Raw genomic sequence first — 22,867 nt, forward strand, 5'->3', positions numbered from 1 at the left:
TAAGTGCTTTCCTCTCACGAGGACTTCGAACATGCTTTTCACTTTCTCTAGAAGGCCATTTTTCTGCCCCACAACCCACTCTGTCCCTCCCCTTTTCTTGGCTTAAGACACCATCAGTCTTCCAGACTCAAGTCTTCCTCAGAGAGGATTTCTCTAATCATCTTTACTAATTAAATCTCTATCAGTGTCTCATATCACGAAAAGTACATACTGCGTACTTTTTCTTCAGTTTTCTTGTCATAATTTATAATCATATTTTTGTGGTTGTTTACTGTTTTCTTCTCCAAGATTAATGCAAGCAGGAGCTGCATACTTAAAACAAAAACAACCTATAAAATGCCTTTCTAGCAGGACCTGGGAGGATGACAAATATTTTTGAATGAATGAATAAATGAATTGATACTCCTAGTTCCCTTCTTGTTGATTCTTCTTTTGGGGGGAGATGCTGAAATAGGCTTTATTTATTTTTAAATTGGAATATAATTGCTTTACAATGTCGTATAGTTTCTGCTGTGCAATGAAGTGAATCAGCTATATGTATACATTTATCTCCTCCCCCTTGGACCTTACCCCCTTGGGCCCTCCTACCCTACCCCCCATCCCACTCCTCTAGGTCGTCACAGAGCATTGACCTGAGCTCCCAGTACTATACAGCAGGTTCCCACCAGCTATCTATTCTACACACGTAGTGTATGTATGTCAAACCCAATCTCCCAATTCATCCCACTTATTACTTCCCTCCCTGTGTCCACACATCTGTTCTGTACACATGCATCTCTATTTGTGCCCTAGAACTAGGTTCATCTACATCATTTTTCTAGATTCCACATGCATGTGTTAATGTATGTTTTTCTTTTTCTGACTTACTGCATGTCAGAAATAAATGACACTATGAAAGATTCTAGTGTCCATCAACAGATAAATGGATGAAGATGTGGTACAATGGAATATTACTCAGCCATGAAAAGGATTCCTAGTTTTTAAAAAGCTTCTTTAGCCCTACTTCTATGAGTGTGTCAAAATATTCTGAAGTAAACTACAACACAAAACAAATCAACCACAATGCAAAAGTATCTTAATTAATGAACTGAATACTGTTATTATGGTTGCATAAAAACCACCCCAGATACCACTTACAAAAATAGACTCCACTTTTTTCATATGCTTTCAACCTGTAGTAGAGTGGGTATTGTAACCTTGCTAATAAGCATTTGTGCTGTTAGCATCCCAATTACGAGGGGAGCCTAGCAACACCTTTAGTTAAATTGTTCTGTCTCAACTCACATATTATTTCTGATAATCTAACCTCTCCTGTAAGAACATATCATCTTGTCCTCCCCAGTTTCTCAGCTTCCTTTAATGGCATGCCACCTTTCCACTTTTTAAAATAGGACCCCAGCTGATCTGTTCTACAGCCTCCAAGTTTATAAATTTCCCTTTGAGGAAGGAGGTGATAAGATGGAGAAATGTAAAAAAAAAAAAAAAGTCTCCTACCAAAAATATCACTCATCTGGGAGGAGAAAGACAAACAGAAATCTAATTCTGTGTTCATGAATCAAATGTTGCTTGTCTCTCTTAGACGAGTTTTGTGAAGGAGCTTATTAGTGTGCAGGCTTTCTTCCCAAGCTCCCAAGTTGCATTTGTCTTGCTCTCATTTATCATTTCCACTAGGAACATCTGCATCTACATTTGATACTGTTCTGAATACATTTTACTCTAGGTAAGTTTCTTTGAGTTGTATGCTTTTTTAAGAAGGTAAAGAAATGCAAAAGAAATGTGCTGGAGAGATTCTAAGACATCAGGGAAAACTTGAACGATGAAGCATTAAAAAGGATAGAGATAAAGGTATTCCAAATTCATAGTTTTTTTTTTTTTTCCCTCTAGAGTTCCAGAATGGACATGGGCCAGTTCCTTTCTCCTTATTGCTTGTTGGTTGAAAGTCTCAAGGCACAATTCTGATTGCATAATTTGAGTTAGATGTCCACTTCAGTGTTCAGGCAGGTATTACCAACCAGTCCCTCTTCTGTGAATGAAGTAGGCAGAGACGAGGTACTTGGAAGACACCTTAAAGGATGCTCATCACAAACAGCCCATGGATACCTACTGAAACACTTTCTATGGTGATTGATAATAGAGAAAGTTGCTCAGTTGTGTCTGACTCTTTGCAGCCCCATGGACTATACAGCCCATGGAATTCTCCAGGCCAAAATACTGGAGTGAGTAGCCATTCCCTTCTCCAGGGGATTTTCCCAACCCAGGGATGAAACCCAGGTCTCCTGCATTGCAGGCAGATTCCTTACCACCTGAGCTACAAGGGAAGCCCTAGAAAATCTATAAATATAGATGGATAATTCCCTGAAAGACTTCAAAAGAGCCTATTCTAATAACAGGATTCTAGAGGGACATACTTTGGCTTTGTCCAAATAGAGAGGATGTAGGAAACCAAGTCACACAGGAAGCCCTTATGTTTGGAGATAGAATGGTGACCTTTGAAAAATATGGCTTCACATTTCTCCAGTTTCCTGTTGGACTGAAGAAAGGACTTTTTTTATTTCCCATGGTGTCTTCTTAGCTTTGACTATCTTTCTCCTTTCTCACTCATGCAAGTTCCCACCATCAGTTCTTTTTCCCCCATTGGTTTGTCTTTTTCTCCCCCATTATCTTATATGGCCCTTTCTTTATCACCTTATTCCCAAACTGGCCATCAGGTCTTCCGACCTAGAGTTACATCCTTAATTTCACTGTGCATGTGTTACAAGAGGAGTCTTCCTAAAACACCCCTTTTGTCATGATGGCTGTCTCCTCAAAAACATTTCATCTTCTCTGTTTTCCTCCTTAATCACTTCTGATTTTCTCTGATAATCTGTTCAAGTTCTTTGATTGGCTGTTTCTCACTACAATTTGGTCTCTGCTTTTCCTTCGTCTGAATGCCTGGATATGTCATTTTGGCCCCCCTATTGGCCTCCTTCAGCTGTATCCACTGCTTGATCACACTCCTGGCTCACTTTTTATCTTTTGTTGACTGAGAATGCTATAGTTCATCCTTTATGTTCACCAGTTGAAATTCAAATCATTATTCTAAAGTTCATCTCAAGTCTTGACATACTCTTAGGTCTACCTCATGTCAACTCTCCACCTCACTTTAAAAAATTCTATGTGCCAAGTTGCTTCATGTCATGTCCAACTCTTTGTAACCCCATGGACTGTACAGCCCACCAGGCTCCTTTGTCCATGGGATTCTCTAGGCAAGAATACTGGAGTGAGTTGCCATGCCCTCCTCCAGGGAATCTTCCTGACTCAGAGATTCAGCCTTTGTCTCGTGTATCTCCTGCATTGGCAGGGGTGTTCTTTATCCATAGTAGCACCAGAGAAGCCCATGAAGGACTATACTGTTCTTCAATGCCTGCACACAAGTTTGCAAATTTAACATATCACAACATAGAAAGGATATGATACTCTCCTAGTCATTCACATTGTCAACAAATATTTATTATATGCCCCCTACATGCTTGCTATTATTCCGGGCAATACAGGCACAGAGAACAAGACAGGTAAAGACACATACTCTTATGGGACTTACTTCTGATGGGAGAAGATAGTCTGTACTTGGACAAGGTGAGAAGTGATAGGAATTGAGGTAAGAGAAGTAGGCAGGGCCAGACTGGGAAGAAATTTGAAAACTATGAAGCTAGGGAAAACAGCATGATGATTTCTCTTCCTTCTCCTCATCCTCCTCTCCTCTCTGTCTCCTTCAGTAAGCTAAACAGTATAGATTTTTATCTTAAGTGCAATTGATGATCACTGATTTCCATGTGGAACAAAGATTGTAGGAAGGCAGGAGCAAAAGGGACAGCCAGAAATCTAGGTATGAGATGATGGTGTCTAGGGCTGAGGTGATAGTAATGAAGTTGGAGGCATTGTTTTGTGTGTTAATCCATGACCTCTCCTACCATGTTAAAAACAAACCACCACAGACAGATACCATATCTTAATCCAAGAAGTATTGCATAGGTAAAAGAATGTAACAGATGCTCCATATATATCTGCTGGCAGAGTGGTTGGATTTAATGTTATCTTTGCTTATTTGAAAAAAACGATAATTTGTGAGGTAGAAGACTGCATTGACCATTCTTTTTGTTAAATATTTCCCGTCATTATTGTGATGGATACTTGACAATTCATTTGTTAGATTTTACAGGCACAGTGATATTCAGTCGAAACAGAGCCAAGCTACTAAATTGAAACTTCCCTAAGTTTTTAAAATTTTAGACGTGTCCTAAATGTGTCACATTAATTTAAGGACTTTTAATAAGAAAATCTCAAGGCAGTGTAGGATAACTGAACATTTTTGTCTTCTTGCAAGTATGTTTCTTTTTAGCCCAATCTGTTTGCTTATATATATATATATATATATATATATATACATATCTAAATACCATGGTAATGCTTCAAATAATTATATAGTCCCCAATGTATAGTTTTTGAGTAGGATGTGCCAGTGATTAAAAAATCTATGTATGGAACTAAAACTGCTGCTTACAAAGGTTGCTAAGTCTCAAGAATGTGCTTGGGTGTGTAATTCATATTTCCTTTTATAACTGCAACTTGACAATTTGAAAACTAACTTTTCCTGAGTAACTTAAAAAAAAATTAATGCTCACAAAAGAAAGGCATACACATAAGAAAGTTGATCCAAAAATCTAAGTGATCTTCTGCTCAGAGATCAATTATATAATTGATAGAAAACCTGACATATCAGGTTCTCTGTGCAGAATTTTTCTGAAAAAGTTACAGTCAAAAGAGAAAACAATGAAATATTAGATCCAAAAGCACTTTGAAGAATTCAAAGCAGTGTATACATATTTAGCAGTTTATCAGAACACCTCAGTTCTTCATCCAGAACAGTTCTAAGCCCGGGGATGCTAAAGAAAAATTCGTTTGGAATGGTCAATTAAATGTCAAGATCCATTTCACCACCCTGAACATCCACTATTTTATTTTAATGTATAGAAGGAAGTCTCAATGGGAGGAGCATCCTTCAACGTGTCTTAAATTCCACTTGAAAAGAAATATGTTTCTAACCAAATGGTTCATTAACCAAACATTTTCCATGCCTGAGTTGTGGTCCCATAAGAGTTGTGGAATAAGAGTTTCACAGAATTTTGAAGATGGACAGGGTGCTAGAGAGCATCTGGTCTAATTCCCCCCTCATTGTTACAGAGTAGCAGAAAGCAGGCTGAGTTCCTGTGGCAGAGAGAGGAGGGACAAATGAAAGGGGATGCAGGCACTACATGTTCCCAACTCAAATAAGCACTGTTTACTGCGGCAGCAATAGGATTCAAGCTCAGCTCTCCTGAAGCTGAGGCCAGGATTCCTCACTCACAACCTGCTAGTTTGCTCACCCTCATACTATTGTATATTATGAAAGCCATGTCATTAACTCAACTGTAGAGAATCAAATAAATGTGTTTCAGTGAATTTACTATGTTCCAGGGACCATTCCAAGCGCTCTATACGTATTCACTTGTTTCGTCATTACTACAATCCTATGAGGTACAGACCATTGTCATTTCTGTTTTACAGATGAGGAAACTTAGGTTTAGGGCTGTTTAGTTAATTCATCAGAAGCTACTGAGTGGTAGAGTATAGATATGATTCCGCACAATAGAGAGACTACATAGTTGCTCATTGCTTAGTTTAAGGTTTCCAAAGCAATTAACTAAAATGATAATTAGTTAAGTAACGAACACTTACGAAGTCAAACAAATTATGTCTTTAAAAAACTATATAAAATTATAATGACTGTTTTTTAATTTAGAATAATAATAATTTTTCTTTCAGTATTAGGAGTTCAAATATATCATCAAAGGGAAGTCTGAAAGATCCTTTGCTAATTTGGGGAGCATATTTCTTGATTCAGGTAGTCATGTGAATGACTGCATCTGGTTCAATCATGTCTCTATCCCTAGTTATCTACTTGGAACATTGTAGGAGCTCAATAGTATCTGTTGAATGAATGAAAGATTGTCATGTGAGATGAACTATTGAATTATAAACAAGTTTTATGCCTAAAAATGCTAAAGATTGTTTTATTAAGCAACTCTGGTGACCTGGAATGATTCATGTAGTTTCCCCAAATATTGTCTAATTCTTAAAATATACTTTACATAATAAGCTTAAGCATTATAGATATTGTTAGATAAGTTTACAAATAATTTTATTTTCTTTCTGTAATTACTACATCAGTTGAATTGAACTATTTAATTTGAAACACCCAGAAACACGTATTATAAGAAAATGAAATTTTATGAATCACATTTGTGCTATCAGTGTATTATTTTCTTAATAGAACAGTTTTGTACCTTTGAAAAGCAAGCCAATTTAATATTGGCTGATCAAATTAATCCACAGATTGAGACATTTTTGCCAAAGAAAATATAAACAAGATAATACGTTTTTGTAGTGTTTATTGAAATCCACACTGGTAACATAGGGTTTAAATAAATATTTGCATATTCAGGGTTTTTTGTATGTTCTTTCCAGAATGTTTAAAATTGAATTACCGATTAAAAGAACCTTCACCAGGAATCGATTCGGAATCCTTGCAAATGATCTCAAGGAAAGAGAAAGTGAAAGTCACTCAGTCGTATCCAACTCTTTGTGACCCCGTGGACTATACAGTCCATGGGACTCTCCAGGCCAGAATACTGGAGTGGGTAGTATTTCCCTTCTCCAGGGGATCTTCCCAACCCAGAAATTGAACGCAGGTCTCTTGCATTGCAAGCGGATTCTTTACCAGCTGATCCACAAGGAAAGAGCCCTGTTAACCTTCCCTTGATCCTTTTGATCAGAATTTGCTTCTCCTGTGTTTAGATGTTTTTCTAGCTTCAAAGAAACACATGGTTTGGAATTTTAAAAAAATTACATTTCATAACCATTTGTCTTCCTCCACCATGCAGAAAATGTTTCCAGTATTTCAGGGAAGGATCGGCCAGAAAGTAGTATAAATGTCAACCTAACCTGCCTGGAGGCCCTTCCAAAGGGACCTTGGTGCTGTTGACAAGTACATACTTCACAGACAACACCATTTTACCCAGAAACTCCTGACCTGAGTATCACCGATTTGTAAACTTACAGAAATAGAAAAGGTGTGAACATCCTTTGATCAGCAACAGGGCACTTCGCACAGAACCTCAGAGCTGGTAAAAGATGTCTGCCGGCCAGTTCATCACAGTGTCTGTGCAAACTCCATTAGCTATGCTGCGAGGAATGCCGCTTGCCCTTTGTGTTCTGTGAAGTAGAACAATAGGTCACTCTCCTCCGGAATAGCTACTTATTCCTTCAAAGTTCAGTCAAAGCCCACATTTTTTCCCCTCTGAATAATGTATGAGCTTCGTCCACCAAGGGCTTCTCATCTAGTATGGTGGGAACTTCCAGCCTTCTTGACTGATGTCACTGAAATAAACCACTGGTTCAAACAGGAAGGCATTGTCATCTGACTTTGTTTGGCAGAGGGTTGTGGTGAAAAGGTAGGAGTGAGAGAGCTCCAGAAGCATATGTATAGGCACGCAGCAGCCAGGAACGTGGACCTTTGAGACATCCAATTTAATACCAATCACCTCACAGCCTCATTCTAGATGGAAATATAGGCCCTGACTTCCCCATGCACAGTGGTGACCAGATGTTCTCTTGAGGTAGAACCTCCTCCATTTCCCCTTTTGAAATTCACAGCCCAGTCCGTGGTCAGCTCTCAAGCCTTGCCATTCCATGAAGTAAGTGGCACGCATGAGGAGGCCTGTATATTGGTGTCCTAAGGCTGCTGTAATAAATTTCCACAAACCAGATGGGTCAACACAACAGAAATTTATTCTCTCACAGTTCTAGAAGTTCTAAGGACAAAATCAAGGTGTTGGCAAAAGCCATGCTCCCTCTGAGTCTTCTGGGGAAGACTTCTTGCCTTCTACAGCTTCTGGTGGGTCCTGGTGTTCCTTGGTTTGGGAAGCATAACTCTATTCTCCGCCTCCACCTGTACATCACCATCATCCCTGTGTATCTTCACATACCTTCTTAAGAACGTCAGTTATTGGATTTAGGATTTAGCGAGTATCTGAATCCAGATAACGACCCCATGGACTGTAGCTTACCAGGCTCCTCCGCGCATGGGATTTTCCAGGCGAGAGTACTGGAGTGGGTTGCCATTGTTTTCTCCATCATCTTATTATACTGATTTCTAAATAAGGTCTCATTTTGAGTTCTAGGAGGCCATATATTTTGGAGGAATGCTATTCCCCCCCATATAACCTGGAAGATGCATAATTTATAGACCCTTCCCCTGACTCTTGTGTCCAGAAGTCTCTGAGGAGTATGGTTAATGCCTGACCATTCCTGAGGATGGGGGTGAGATGCTTCTAAGTGTTATATCCCACTTCTGCACGCAGAAGGAAAAATCTAGGCCTGCATGCCTGCGTCTGCTGGATGGAATGGTTTTCCCTCCAGATAAGCTGTCAAATCTACATCCTTCAGGGCCCTCCTCTCATACTACCTTTTCCTTGAAGCTATTTTCCCAGGGGGTGTTGTTGATATTTAACCCTATAGTTTGAAGGAGTTTCATGGATTTGGAACTTCTCAACGTCACCAAAGGTCTACTGTCTCAGGATCTCTGTGTAGGAGGGACACAGAGCCATTAGTGAAGAATAATAAAATCACAAAGTTTATAGAAACTTTAGGTGTCAATCAAACTTTTATGTAAAATGGTGCGTTAAATTTATTAGTTAGCACATCAAGCAAGAATGACCTAGACCCTAAGGTATTCACCTAAAGGAGGGCCTATGTAGGATTGGAAAGTGTTACAGAGTAGGTGAGCCCCAAGCAAGCCTCATGTGTTTTATAATTTTGCCTCAAATTATCCCTGAAGCTCACAGTGACCTTGTTTCATTATCTCAGTTCTCATGTACCTAAAAATCAGTGTGGGTGTTGTATTTATTCATTGTGTCATAGTTTGCCAGTACTTGCCCGCTTGAACGTGTCAAGCCTTCTAAGAGTGGAGAAATGTGAGGGGGTGGAGTGGAGGTGAGGTCAGCATGGTCTATGCTTAGGTTCCAAAGAACACACTGGTCCTCTCATGCTTTGCAGAGCAGTTGGGGAAAAGCGTTCTCTAGGGGAGTGGCTCTAGATTTGAATCTTAGAAGAAAATTCCTCTAGCTTTTTTATTTTTTTCTTTCCACTTTTTATTATTATTAATAATGCTGCTATGAACATTTGGGTACAGGTTTTTATGTGGACATATGTTTTCAGTTGTCTTAGTGTGAAATTGCTGAGTCATATGGTAACTAATTTAACATTTTTTTTTAATTGGAGGATAACTGCTTTACAATGTTGCATTAATCCTGCCATACAACAGCATAAAAATCCCCCATAAGTATATATATGTCCCCGCTCTCTTAAGCGTGCATCCCACCCACTGCTCTGGGTCATCACAGGGCACTGAGCTGAGTTCCCCAGCAGCTTTCCACTGGCTCTGTTTCACACTTGGTAGCACAGATATTGCCAGCACTACTCTCTGTATGTCTGACCCTCCCCTTCCCCACTGCGTCCACACACCCATTCTCTATGTCTATGTGTCTCTTCCTGCCCTGGAACTAGGTTCATCTGTACAATTTTTCTAAATTCCACATAAATGCGTTAGTATACAATATTTGTTTTTCTCTTTCTGACTTACTTCATGCTGTATGACAGGTTCTAGTGTCTTTTGACAGAGGAATGGATAAAGAAACTGTGATACATATATACAAGGGAATGTTGCTCAGTCATACAAAGGAATGAATTTGAGTCAGTTGAACTAAGATGGACAAACCTAGAGCCTGTTATACAGAGGTTGAAGTCAGAGAGAGAAAAAACAAATACCATGTATTAACACGTATACATGGAATCTAGAAAATGGTACTGATGAGTCTATTTGCCGGGAGGAATAGAGATGGAGACATAGAGAATGTACTTGTGGACACAGCGGGGGAAGGAAAGGGTGGGACGAAAACTCCTCTAGCTTAATCACCTCTTTCTATTACCTTTGCAGACTGATCAACATGTGATCTTTCCTGTCAGAATACTTTCAGTTGTGACTAATGAAAGACCCAAGTACAAGTGTCCTGTAAAACAGGGGGTTTATTACCTCCTATAAATAGAATTCCTGAGTATGGGCACTTTCTAAGGTTGGTTAATGTAGGAGCTTAATAATATCCAGGAGCTGGGTGCTTTTGTCTTTCTTCTCGAACTTGGCCATGTTTTGCTAGTGGTCTCGAAATGGCTGAGGTAGATACTAGTAGTACATACAGACTTGAAGACCAACTTCATGAGCCTGTGCTCAACGCATCTGTAGAGGCTCCAGGTTCAGAAGAATCTCCTCTGTGTGGGCTAATGCTCTGTGGGCTCCATCTGGAAATTCTTCATGATTTTACTTTGAATTTCTGTTTGGTAAGTGAAGTTCAATAGGACAAAGGAATATGCACCAAGGGCATGGAGCCTTCACTCATACACAGTCCTACTTCACAACCTGGACTGGGCAGGTTCTAGACCACCTGCTCCCTGACCCCTGCTCAACCCTTTACTGCCACCCTTTGCCTCTAGTGAGGGTCTAGAAGTGGATGTGGGGAGGGCCAAGGTAATGTATGCTCTGCATGCTGAGTTGCAGGGCGAGTCTTTCCGGTGCCTATGAGGGTCCCAAGCCTAAATACCTAATACTACCCACCATGACAGGTGGAGAGAGAGGCAGCTGAAGATAGGAAGATCTTCACATTTTAAGTTTTCACTGAGTCCCACAAATTATATGGATTTCTGTAGTGGCTCAGAGCTAAAGAATCCGCCTGCAATGCAGGAGATGCAGGAAACACAAGTTCAATCCCTGGGTCAGTAAGATCCCCTGGAGAAGGAAATGGTAACCACTCCAGCATTCTTGCTGGGAAATTCCCATGGACACAGGAGCCTGACTGGCTACAGTCTGTGGGGTCACAAAAAGACAGGACTGAGCGACTGCACATGTACATATATGCTCATACACACAAATCATATAACTTTCTCTTATGCAGAGTTCCAGCAAAGGCAACAAAGTTTCTGTTGCATCTCTTCTCTCTATCAATGAGTCTTTTTCAGATACTCCTGGTAGATTCTATTTCTACATAGCCCAAATTTAGAGGCTATGTCCATGCTTTAGGCAATCACTGGCCAGAGACAGAGGCTACCCTGAATGGCATAGATCAAAAGAGATTCATCTTTGGGCTGGAGATAATTTCTATCCCTGAACCCATGGCTGCTTCAGACATCAAAACAAAGTCAGAGATCTGCCAGCATGGAAACATGGGACTGAGGTGAAGTGGGAGTTAGGATCAAGGTAAAAAGCCAATAGTGGCTGTCACACTCTTTTCTCCCTGATTCACCTCCATTTTCATTGCATCATATCAGCTAGAGAGGCCATGGGATCCTCAGAAATAATTGAAGCCAATGCTTTCCTAGTTATTTTAGCGTGGGAACTTTTCTTCAAATGGAATCACATCAGAAGGCAAGAAGAATAAAAGGAAGATACTTTAGTTGAAAAAGCTGGATATTGTTTGGGTCCCAACCAATCAGTTCAGTTCAGTTCAGTTCAGTTGCTCAGTCATGTCCGACTCTTTGTGGCCCCATGGACTGTAGCACGCCAGGCCTCCCTCTCCATCACCAACTCCTGGGGCTTACTCAAACTCATGTCCATTGAGTTGATGATGCTATCCAACCATCTCATCCTCTGTCGTCCCCTTCTCCACCTTTGAATCTTTCCCAACATCAGGGTCTTTTCAAATGAGTCAGTTCTTTGCATCAGGTGGCCAAATTATTGGAGTTTCAGCTTCAACATCAGTCTTTCCAATGAATATTCAAGACTGATTTCCTTTAGGATGAACTGGTTGGATCTTCTTGAAGTCCAAGGGACTCTCAAGAGTCTTCTCCAATGCCACAGTTCCAAAGCACCAAATCTTCGGCATTCAGCTTTCATTATAGTCCCTCTCTCACATCCATACATGACCACTGGAAAAACCATAGCTTTGACTAAACGGACCTTTGTTGCCAAAGTAATGTCTCTGCTTTTTAATATGCTGTCTAGACTGGTCATAACTTTTCTTCCAAGGAGCAAGCGTCTTTTAATTTTGTGGCTGCAGTCACCATCTGCAGTAATTTTGGAGCCCCCCCAAAATAAAGTCTCTCACTGTTTCCATTGTTTCTCCATTTATTTGCCATGAAGTAATGGGACCAGATGCCATGATCTTAGTTTTCTGAATGTTGAGTTTTAAGCCAGCTTTTCCACTCTTCTTTCACTTTCAAGAGGCTCTGTGGTTCTTCTTCACTTTCTGCCATAAGGGTGGTGTCATCTGCATATCTGAGGTTATTGATATTTCTCCTGACAAGCTTGATTCCAGCTTGTGCTTCATCCAGTCCAGCATTTTGCATGATGTCCTCCACATATAAGTTAAATAAGCAGGGTGACAATATACAGCCTTGACGTACTCCTTGTCCTATTTGGAACCAGTCTGTTGTTCCATGTCCATTCCTAACTGTTGCTTCTTGACTTGCATATAGATTTCTCAGGAGGCACATCAGGTGGCCTGGTATTCCCATCTCTTTCAGAATTTTCCACAGTTTATTGTGATCCACACAGTCAAAGTCTTTGGCATAGTCAATAAAGCAGAAATAGATGTTTTTCTGGAACTCTTTTGCTTTTTCCATGATCCAGAGGATGTTGGCAATTTGATCTCTGGGTCCTCTGCCTTTTCTAAATCCAGCTTGAACATCTGGAAGTTCACAGTTCACGTATTGCTGAAGCCTGGTTTGGAGAATATTGAGCATTACTTTTCTAGAATGGGAAATGAGTGCAATTGTGCAGTAGTTTGAGCGTTCTTTGGCATTGCCCTTCTTTGGGATTGGAATGAAAATTGACATTTTCCAGTCCTGTGGCCACTGCTGAGTTTTCCAAATTTGCTGACATATTGAGCGTAGCACTTTCACAGCATTATCTTTCAGGATCTGAAATAGCTCAACTGGAATTCCATCTCCTCCATTAGCTTTGTTCATAGTGATGCTGCCTAAGGCCCACTTGACTTCACATTCCAGGATGTCTGGCTCTAGGTTAGTGATCACACCATCATGATTATCTGGGTCATGAAGATCTTTTTTGTATAGTTCTTCTGTGTATTCTTACCACCTCTGTTTAATATCTTCTGCTTATCCCTAATGAAAGTCTATCAAACCAATCCAAGGGTATCTGCTTAAGTGTTGTGCTCTGAAAAATGTTTCTGTGCTATTTGTCTTTAATTTTTTTAAGTTCATATTTTAAAAAACATCCTCAGAGTTGATGTTTGGTAAGACACGTGCACTGCAGCTTACTAAGTTTTCCAACTGGAGTGCCACTTTTTTTCCTCTTTCAAGACATATAAAGCAAACTAGCCCATCAGAAGTGATATGAAAAACAATTAGTGTTTTTACAGTTTAATTCTTGCTTTTATCTAGGACTTAGCATCTTACAAAACCTTCTGATGTTTTGACTCCTATACTTAATTTTTAAAACACCAAAAGCACATTAAAGTTCCTAAGTGCTTGGGATTGGATGAGTGGCTTGACTGGCAGAATGTTACTGGACAAGAAACCAAGTTGGAACTTAACTTGTTTTCTTTCCACATCAAACTCTCAGCTGCTGGGCAAGGAGATATTACATCTTTCTTTAATCGTTGTCCCAGAGGATTTTTATGCCAGTCATTCAGTACCAACTACTCAGGTACACTCCCACAGAGGTCCAAATACAACCAGCTGAGAATATCCAGGGAGGAGAGCCAAGCCTGGCTGTACACTTGGACTTAAGAGAAAACATTTGGTGACCTGGAAGGGCGTCAACAGAGAGTGTCCTGACCCCTCCACTTTCTGTTCACCTCTCCAACATGGAACAAATTCATGTACCACCGGCCTCATCCCAAAAATACACACTGGAATCCACAAACTGCACTCCTGTGTCCATTCACTTAGAGACTGTGCTGATTACTTCCCAGGAATTCTGAAAATGAAGAGCAGAGTCTGAGGTTTTCACCACAAAGTCTCCACCAGGATTAACACAGCTGCCCGAGAAAGAGAGGGGCTCAGATGGATGAAACTCTTGCCACACATTTCACTGAGTGGAAGAGAGGGAAGCACCAACTGCTCACACACTGCAACATCGTTCCAGCCTTTCTGTGATTCTCAGAATTGGGCTGTAGTTCAGCTAGGCCTGGGGCACCGAGGCTGGAGACATTTTTACACAGACTGCCAGGATCTCTTAGCCTTGTTCTAATCTTAGGTCAGTGGCAGCAACTAGCTGAGGCCAGTTACCTAGGAGGAGTGTGCCAAGAGGACGGGGCAAGCAATACGTTAATGATAATTTTAAAAAAAAGGAAAGAAAATCCAAACCTTCAAAATAATGTTTGAAATATCTTCATTTTAAGAACAGGATGGAAAACAAGAATTGCACTTGGACCTGCCATTTCTAGGCTGTCAAGCTGGCTCCATCATTTTGAATGGTATCAAATTTGGTGGAGATACACGACTTATCTAAAATCAGAGAGTAACAACACAGGAGCACACTTGTGAAAGTGCTTAGTAGACTAAGATGATTTTCTTATTCAGTCCAAACTCCTCATTTCCAGAGTCAAACTGAAACTCAGAGAGGTTGGGTGAATTGCCCTGAGTCACGTGACTGCAGTCTCCCGTTCTCAGTCCGGTTGCTGTGAAGCTCATGGTCCAGAACAGATTCTTCTTGCATTAGTAACTTTGCCAAATACATTACTGTGCACGTAATATAAGTAGTTACTATCTGTCTGGAAACCAACATCATTAACTACACTAGGTCATGGATGGGAGCTCTTTGAAATGGACATTTTCCTATAGCTTGGATCATTTAGGTGGTTTTGGAACTCAGATTTGAATAAACACACAGAAAGTGTATTATGCATCTTCTGCGTCCAGTCAGAATCAGCTGACGTTTTCTTCTAAGACCAGAGAGACCAGAGCAGCCACAAACCGGTGATGAAGAGATGACCCAGAGCTTGGGGAAGCTTGTGAGTGTTGCCTGTAAAAGCCAGGTGCGTGTCGTCATCACCCTTCCCAGGCACTCTGGGCTCTGCCGGTGTCACGGCAGTGTCACGGTCATCTGGGCCCAGCTGTCAGGTGTGCGGTCACAAGGCTAGGAAGCATCCCAGCTTGAGCGGAGAGGACGAGTCACAGAGAAACTAACGTCTGGTGCAATTTCTTTGTTAACATTGAGGAAAATAATATTAGGGCAGTGGGGAACAATTTCTAATCAAGAAAAGGGACTATGCAATGGAGGAGTACATCTTTGATTTTTGTAATATTTAAAAAATATGAGGTCACTTGGCCCTCACTTTTGCCTCTACCTGGTATAAACCTGTATAAGTTGAAAACAAGCGTCTTTTTGATTTACTAAATCTTGGCCGTGACATGCAATTGAATCAGTCCTGCCGGTCATGGGGTTTTACTACCAAGGAGTCAGTACACTTTTTCACTGAAGGGTCAGACAGTGACTATTTTAGGCTTTGGGGCTGTATGGTTTCAGCACTATTAAACCTTGACACTGTAGTATGAAAATAGTGATGGTCAATTTGTAAAGAAATGGACATTGCTGTGTTCATGAGGCCATAGTTTTATCAGTCTCTGTTCTAATAGTTCTGAAATTTCTGGAGTTACTATAGAGAGTGAGAGGGCAGGTCTTAATGCATTCTGGGAAGTGTTTAACTTGGAAGAGAACCACAGAAGGGTGGAAGAAGAGGGTTGAGTTTTATGCTCATCCTAGCCATCTCTAGGTGTCTGGAGAGAGGGAGATTTGGAAAGTCCTGGTCGCATTAATGGAACGGCACCCCACTCCAGTACTCTTGCCCGGAGATTCCCATGGACGGAGGAGCCTGGTGGGCTGCAGTCCATGGGGTCGCCAAGAGTCGGACACGACTGAAGCGACTTAGCAGCAGCAGCAGCAGCAGAGGATCCAGTAGAAATGTTCCAGATACTCTATGTGAGTTGGTTAAATGGATTCTCACACCACAATTTGCAAGTTCTTTTCACTAAAGACAGTAGATGTCATTTGAAGAGGGTTTCATCTACTAATTCCATCCTGCTGCCGTCTTAAAAAACACTGAGCCTCCTTTGACATGGTTTTATAGATGCCAATGACATATATTTTGAGCATATACCTCAGAGGGTGGTTAAATAGAATTTTGGCCAGTGCAATGAAACTTTCAGGCATAGAGACAAATGGCCTGAATGACGAGCTCATGCTCTGTGTGTGTGTGTTTGTGCGTGTGTGTGCATGTGTGTACAAAACAATATCATCTGACTGAAGAGTAGGCTTGGTGCCAGATGCCAGTCTGGCTGAGACAAGCACACAAGTGAACAACCTAACTTCAGCCTCCAATTCCTCCTCCCCTAAGAATTTATGAAAAGACAGAAGGGCTGTTTAGCATCAGAGAATGGGGCACAGTGCTGACATGCATGTTCCCCAGTGTCCAGATTGAAGAGGTTGCAGCCCAGTGTCAGTGACAGTTCTGCTCCTGCCATGCGCCAGTGCATCCCAGAAGTCAGAGGAGGAAACTCTGTGGGACTTCCAGGATGCGGGGACTGGACAGGAAGAGGAGAAAAGCGTGCATTACAGAACCCTAGGAGACATCTTCTGGAGGCCAAAGCTTTCTGAGCTGCTCCAGCGGCACAGGGTGAGCCCACGTCCATCAGTGATAAACTTACCCAGTTTTCCTCTTACTTAAAACTTAGGAAAAATAAATGAGGTAATAGAGAAGAAGAACCCAAAATCTCAGGGACCCCAGTTTGCCACTTCTTCCAAATATTTGCCTATATAGCACAAAGTGGATTGTTTATCAAGTAATAGTATTTTTATATTACATATACATTATAAAACCTTTCAAACATACAAGAATATACAAAATATAAAAACCCCTCTATATCCACTATGCAAATCTATTGAGTACTAACATATCTACCATACTTGTGTCATTTTTAAAAGAAATTTTATGTGCTTATTTGCTCAGTCATGTCTGACTCTTTGCAACCCCATGGACTGCAGCTCACCAGGCTCCTCTGTCCATAGGCAAGAATACTGGAGTGGGTTGCCATTCCCTTCTCCAGGGTATTTTCCTGACCCAGGGACTAAACCTTGGTTTTCTGCATTGCAGGCAGATTCTTTACCATCTGAGCTACAAGGGAAGCCCAAATAAATATTACAGACACAATTTAAGCCCTGCAAAACACTCTTTCTTTCTTTTCCCCTGCTGTGTTTACAGTCGTTAACTCTAGTAATTCCTGAGTTTGGTTATGTATCCTTTCGTACTATTATACATACATAGTATATATTCGTAATCTGTAGGCATATTTGGTATGTTTTCACTTTTTATGAAAATTGTATCATAATATCTATTTTCAACCTACTTTTCAGCACATTATGTTTTAAGAAAATTTCCATGTTGGTACATAGAACCCTAATTCATATATTTTAATTGTTGTGTCGTATTCTGTAACCCATGTCCCCTGCACTAGCAGATGAATTCTCAACCACTGGACCACCAGGGAAGTTCTGGACCATTTTTTAGGCTGAGAATTAAATAAAGGAGCCTGTGGCGGCTGCTCCGGTGCACAAGTGCGGCCAAGAGGAGCTACCCCACGTCCGAGGTCAGGGATAGCGGCTGAGAGGAGCTACCCCACATCCAAGGAGTGGCGGCTGTGCGGGTGCAGGAGGGCCTAGAGGAGCTACTCCACATTCAAGATCAGAAGGGGTGGCGATGAGGAGATACCCCTCGTCCAAGGTAAGGAGCAGCAGCTGCGCTTTGCTGGAGCAGCCGTGAAGAGATACCCCACGTCCAAGATAAGAGAAACCCAAGTAAGACAGTAGGTATTGCAAGAGAGCATCAGAGGGCAGACACACTGAAACCATACTCACAGAAAACTAGTCAATCTAATCACACTAGGACCACAGCCTTGTCTAACTCAATGAAACTAAGTCATGCCCGTGGGGCAACCCAAGATGGGCGGGTCATAGTGGAGAGGTCTGACAGAATGTGGTCCACTGGAGAAGGGAATGGCAAACTACTTCAGTATTCTTTCCTTGATAACCCCATGAACAGTATGAAAAGGCAAAATGATAGGATACTGAAAGAGGAACTTCCCAGGTCAGTAGGTGCCCAATATGCTACTGGAGATCAGTGGAGAAATAACTCCAGAAAGAATGAAGGGATGGAGCCAAAGCAAAAACAATACCCAGCTGTGGATGTGACTGGTGATAGAAGCAAGATCCGATGCTGTAAAGAGCAATATTGCATAGGAACCTGGAACGTCAGGTCCATGAATCAAGGCAAATTGGAAGTGGTCAAACAGGAGATGGCAAGAGTGAACATCGACATTCTAGGAATCAGCAAACTAAAATGGACTGGAATGGGTGAATTTAACTCAGATGACCATTATATCTACTACTGCGGGCAGGAATCCCTTAGAAGAAATGGAGTAGCCATCATGGTCAACAAAAGAGTCTGAAATGCAGTACTTGGATGCAGTCTCAAAAATGACAGAATGATCTCTGTCCATTTCCAAGGCAAACCATTCAATATCACAGTAATCCTAGTCTATGCCCCAACCAGTAACACTGAAGAAGCTGAAGTTGAATGATTCTATGAAGACCTACAAGACCTTCTAGAACAAACACCCAAAAAAGATGTCCTTTTCATTATAGGGGACTGGAATGCAAAAATAGGAAGTCAAGAAACACCTGGAGTAACAGGCAAATTTGGCCTTGGAATACGGAATGAAGCAGGGCAAAGGCTAATAGAATTTTTTCAAGAAAATGCTCTGGTCATAGCAAACACCCTCTTCCAACACACAAGAGAAGACTCTATACATGGACATCATCAGATTGTCAACACCGAAATCAGATTGATTCTATTCTTTGCACCCAAAGATGGAGAAGCTCTCTACAGTCAGCAAAAACAAGACCAGGAGCTGACTGTGGCTCAGATCATGAGCTCCTTATTGCCAAATTCAGCCTGAAATTGAAGAAAGTATGGAAAACCACTAGACCATTCAGGTATGACCTAAATCAAATCCCTTATGATTATACAGTGGAAGTGATAAATAGATTTAAGGGACTAGACCTAATAGATAGAATGCCTGATGAACTATGGAATGAGGTTTGTGACATTGTACAGGAGACAGGGATCAAAACCATCCCCATGGAAAAAAAAATGCAAAAAAGCAAAATGGCTGTCTGGGGATGACTTACAAATAACTGTGAAAAGGAGAGAAGCGAAAAGCAAAGGAGAAAAGGAAAGATAGAAGCATCTGAATTCAGAGTTCCAAAGAATAGCAAGAAGAGATAAGAAAGCCTTCCTCAGTGATCAATGCAAAGAAATAGGGAAAAGAACAGAATGGGAAAGACTAGAGATCTCTTCAAGAAAATTAGAGATACCAAGGGAACATTTCATGCAAAGATGGGCCTGATAAAGGACAGAAATGGTCTGGACCTAACAGAAGCGGAAGACATTAAGAAGAGGTGACAAGAATACACAGAAGAACTGTACAAAAAGATCTTCAAGACCAAGATAATCACGATGGTGTGATCACTCACCTAGAGCAGACATCCTGGAATGTGAAGTCAAGTGGGCCTTAGAAGGCATCACTATGAACAAAGCTAGTGGAGATGATGGAATTCCAGTTGAGCTGTTTCAAATCCTGAAAGATGATGCTGTCAAAGTGCTGCACTGAATATGACAGCCAATTTGGAAAACTCAGCAGTGGCCACAGGACTGGAAAAGGTCCGTTTTCATTCTAATCCCAAAGAAAGACAATGCCAAAGAATGCTCAAACTACCGCACAGTTGCACTCGTCTCACATGCTAGTACAGTAATGTTCAAAATTCTCCAAGGCAGGCTTCAGCAATACATGAATGGTGAACTTCCAGATGTTCAAGCTGGTTTTAGAAAAGGCAGAGGAACCAGAGATCAAATTGCCAACATCCGCTGGATCATCAAAAAAGCAAGAGAGTTCCAGAAAAGCATCTAATTCTGTTTTATTGACTATGCCAAAGACTTTGACTGTGTGGATCACAATAAACTGTGGAAAATTATGAAAGAGATGGGAAAAACCAGACCACCTAACCTGCCTCTTGAGAAATCTGTATGCAGGTCAGGAAGCAACAGTTAGAACTGGACATGGAACAACAGACTGGTTCCAAATAGGAAAAGGAGTACGTCAAGGCTGTATTTTGTCATCCTGCTTATTTACCTTATATGCAGAGTACATCATGAGAAACACTGGGCTGGAAGAAGCACAAGCTGGAATCAAGAGTGCCAGGAGAAATATCAATAACCTCAGATATGCAGATGACACCACCCTTACAGCAGAAAGTGAAGAGGAACTAAAAAGCTTCTTGATAAAAGTGAAAGAGGAAAGTGAAAAAATTGGCTTAAAGCTCAACATTCAGAAAACGAAGATCATGGCATCTGGTCCCATCACTTCATGGGAAATAGATGGGGAAACAGTGGAAACAGTGTCAGAGTTTACATTTTGGGGCTCCAAAATCACTGCAGATGGTGACTGCAGCCATGAAATTAAAAGACACTTACTACTTGGAAGAAAATTTATGACCAACCTAGATAGCATATTGAAAAGCAGAGACATTACTTTGCCAACAAAGGTCCATCTAGTCAAGGCTATGGTTTTTCCAGTGGTCATGTATGGATGTGAGAGTTGGACTGTGAAGAAAGCTGAGTGCCAAAAAATTGATGCTTTTGAACTGCGGTGTTGGAGAAGACTCTTGAGAGTCCCTTGGACTGCAAGGAGATCCAACCAGTCCATTCTGAAGGAGATCAACCATGAGTGTTCCTTGGAAGGAATGATGCTAAAGCTGAAACTCTAGTGCTTTGGCCACCTCATGCAAAGAGTTGACTCACTGGAAAAACTCTGATGCTGGGAGCGATTGGGGGCAGGAGGAATAGGGGACGACAGAGGATGAGATGGCTGGTTGGCATCACTGACTATGGAAGTGAGTTTGAGTGAACTCTGGGAATTGGTGATGGACAAGGAGGCCTGGCGTGCTGCGATTCATGGGGTCACAAAGAGTCAAACACGACTGAGTGACTGAACTGGACTGAACTGAACTGATTCTGTTTTGTATACACAATTAAACTGGAAAATGGGCATTCATTCAATACTGAAAAAAAAAATTTGAACATCCCCTGTGCTTCATATTATTTTACATTCTGAGAATGGATAAGTGAATAAAATAGACACAGTATCCTACCATCATGGAATTGCCATCTAGCAGTGGAGATTGCCAGGAGAAATATCAACAACCTAAAGCATCTGCCTGCAATGTGGGAGACCCGGGTTTGATCCCTGGGTCAGGAAGATCCCTGGAGAAGGAAATGGCAACTCACACTAGTACTCTTGTCTGGAAAATTCCATGGCTGGCGGATCCTAGTGGGCTACAGTCCATGGGGTCACAGAGTCGGGAATAACTAAGTGACTTTACTTTCTCTCTTTCTAAGAGGAGAGTGAAAGAGCTGAATTAACACTCAATATTCAAAAAACACCAGATCCATCCTGGAACATGCTGGACTTTAAAAAATTTCACCCAACCTGTTTCCCTTTGCATTTTCCTAGTTATTGGTCACTTGGAAAATGTTTTCATAGAATTGTTGGCCAGTAAGTTTTCCTCCTCTGTGATTCACATCCTTTCCTCATTTTTCTACTAGGCAATTCATTTTTCTTATTCGTCTACTGAGCTACTTTTTTTCATCAGTACTAATCTTTGGGCAGTTGTATACAGATATCATATCCCAGTCTGTCGCTTGTCTTCTAGCTTTATTGGTGCTTTTTGTTCTACAGACATTAGACAAAAATAGACATTTTAAGACATAGTGATTTTTTCCCTTACAGTTCACACATTTTTGCCTTAAGACTCCTATTTTGGGGCCATATAGTATCGTAGTTTCCTATATGTTTTAAAATTTATTTATTTTTAATTCAAAGATATTTGTGTTACTGTATTGCATTGGTTTCTGCCAAACATCAACATGAATCAGCCATAAGTATACATATGTCCCCTCCCTCTTGAACCTCCCTGTCCTACTCCCCTAGGTTGTTACAGAGCCCCAGTTTGAGTTCCTTGAGTCACACAGCAAATTCCCATTGGCTATCTATTTTACATATGGTAATGTGTATTTCCATGTTATTCTCTCCATGCTTCCCACCCTTTCCTTCCTCTCCCCCTCCACCATGTCCATAAGTCTGTTCTCTATTTCTGTGCCTATTATACAAAGTGAAGTAAGCCAGAAAGAGAAAAACAAGTATCATATACTAACGCATATATGTGGAATCTAGAAAGATGGTACTGATGAAATTATTTGCAGGGCGACAATGGAGTTTCCTGTATTTTTTAATACGACTTTTCGTGTTCGCATGGCAGTCTTAACTTTGTCTGGTGCTGATTTCCTTGAAACCACATTAGTGAGTTTTATTTTATTTTATTGTTATTTAAATTTCATTGTGACTATATATCCGTGTATTGAATGGTCCTTCAGGCCACGGCCTACAGACACCTTCATAAACACACCATCCTTCCTTTGGCAATACATACTCCTGTACTGAAGAAGAAGGGGGCTGACAGCGATAGTCATATGTCATTGTGAGGGTCCCTGATGGCCTGAGTGGGCTCTAGAGCTGCCCAGCACAACCGTAGGGGATAATTCGAGAATCTCTCCTTGTGCATTTATGACTTGTGGCAATTAAACTTCGGAGAAAACTTTTTGACTGA

The sequence above is a fragment of the Ovis aries genome, chromosome 2 (genome assembly GCF_016772045.2).
Source record: "Ovis aries strain OAR_USU_Benz2616 breed Rambouillet chromosome 2, ARS-UI_Ramb_v3.0, whole genome shotgun sequence".
In the NCBI taxonomy this organism is placed as follows: domain Eukaryota; kingdom Metazoa; phylum Chordata; class Mammalia; order Artiodactyla; family Bovidae; genus Ovis; species Ovis aries.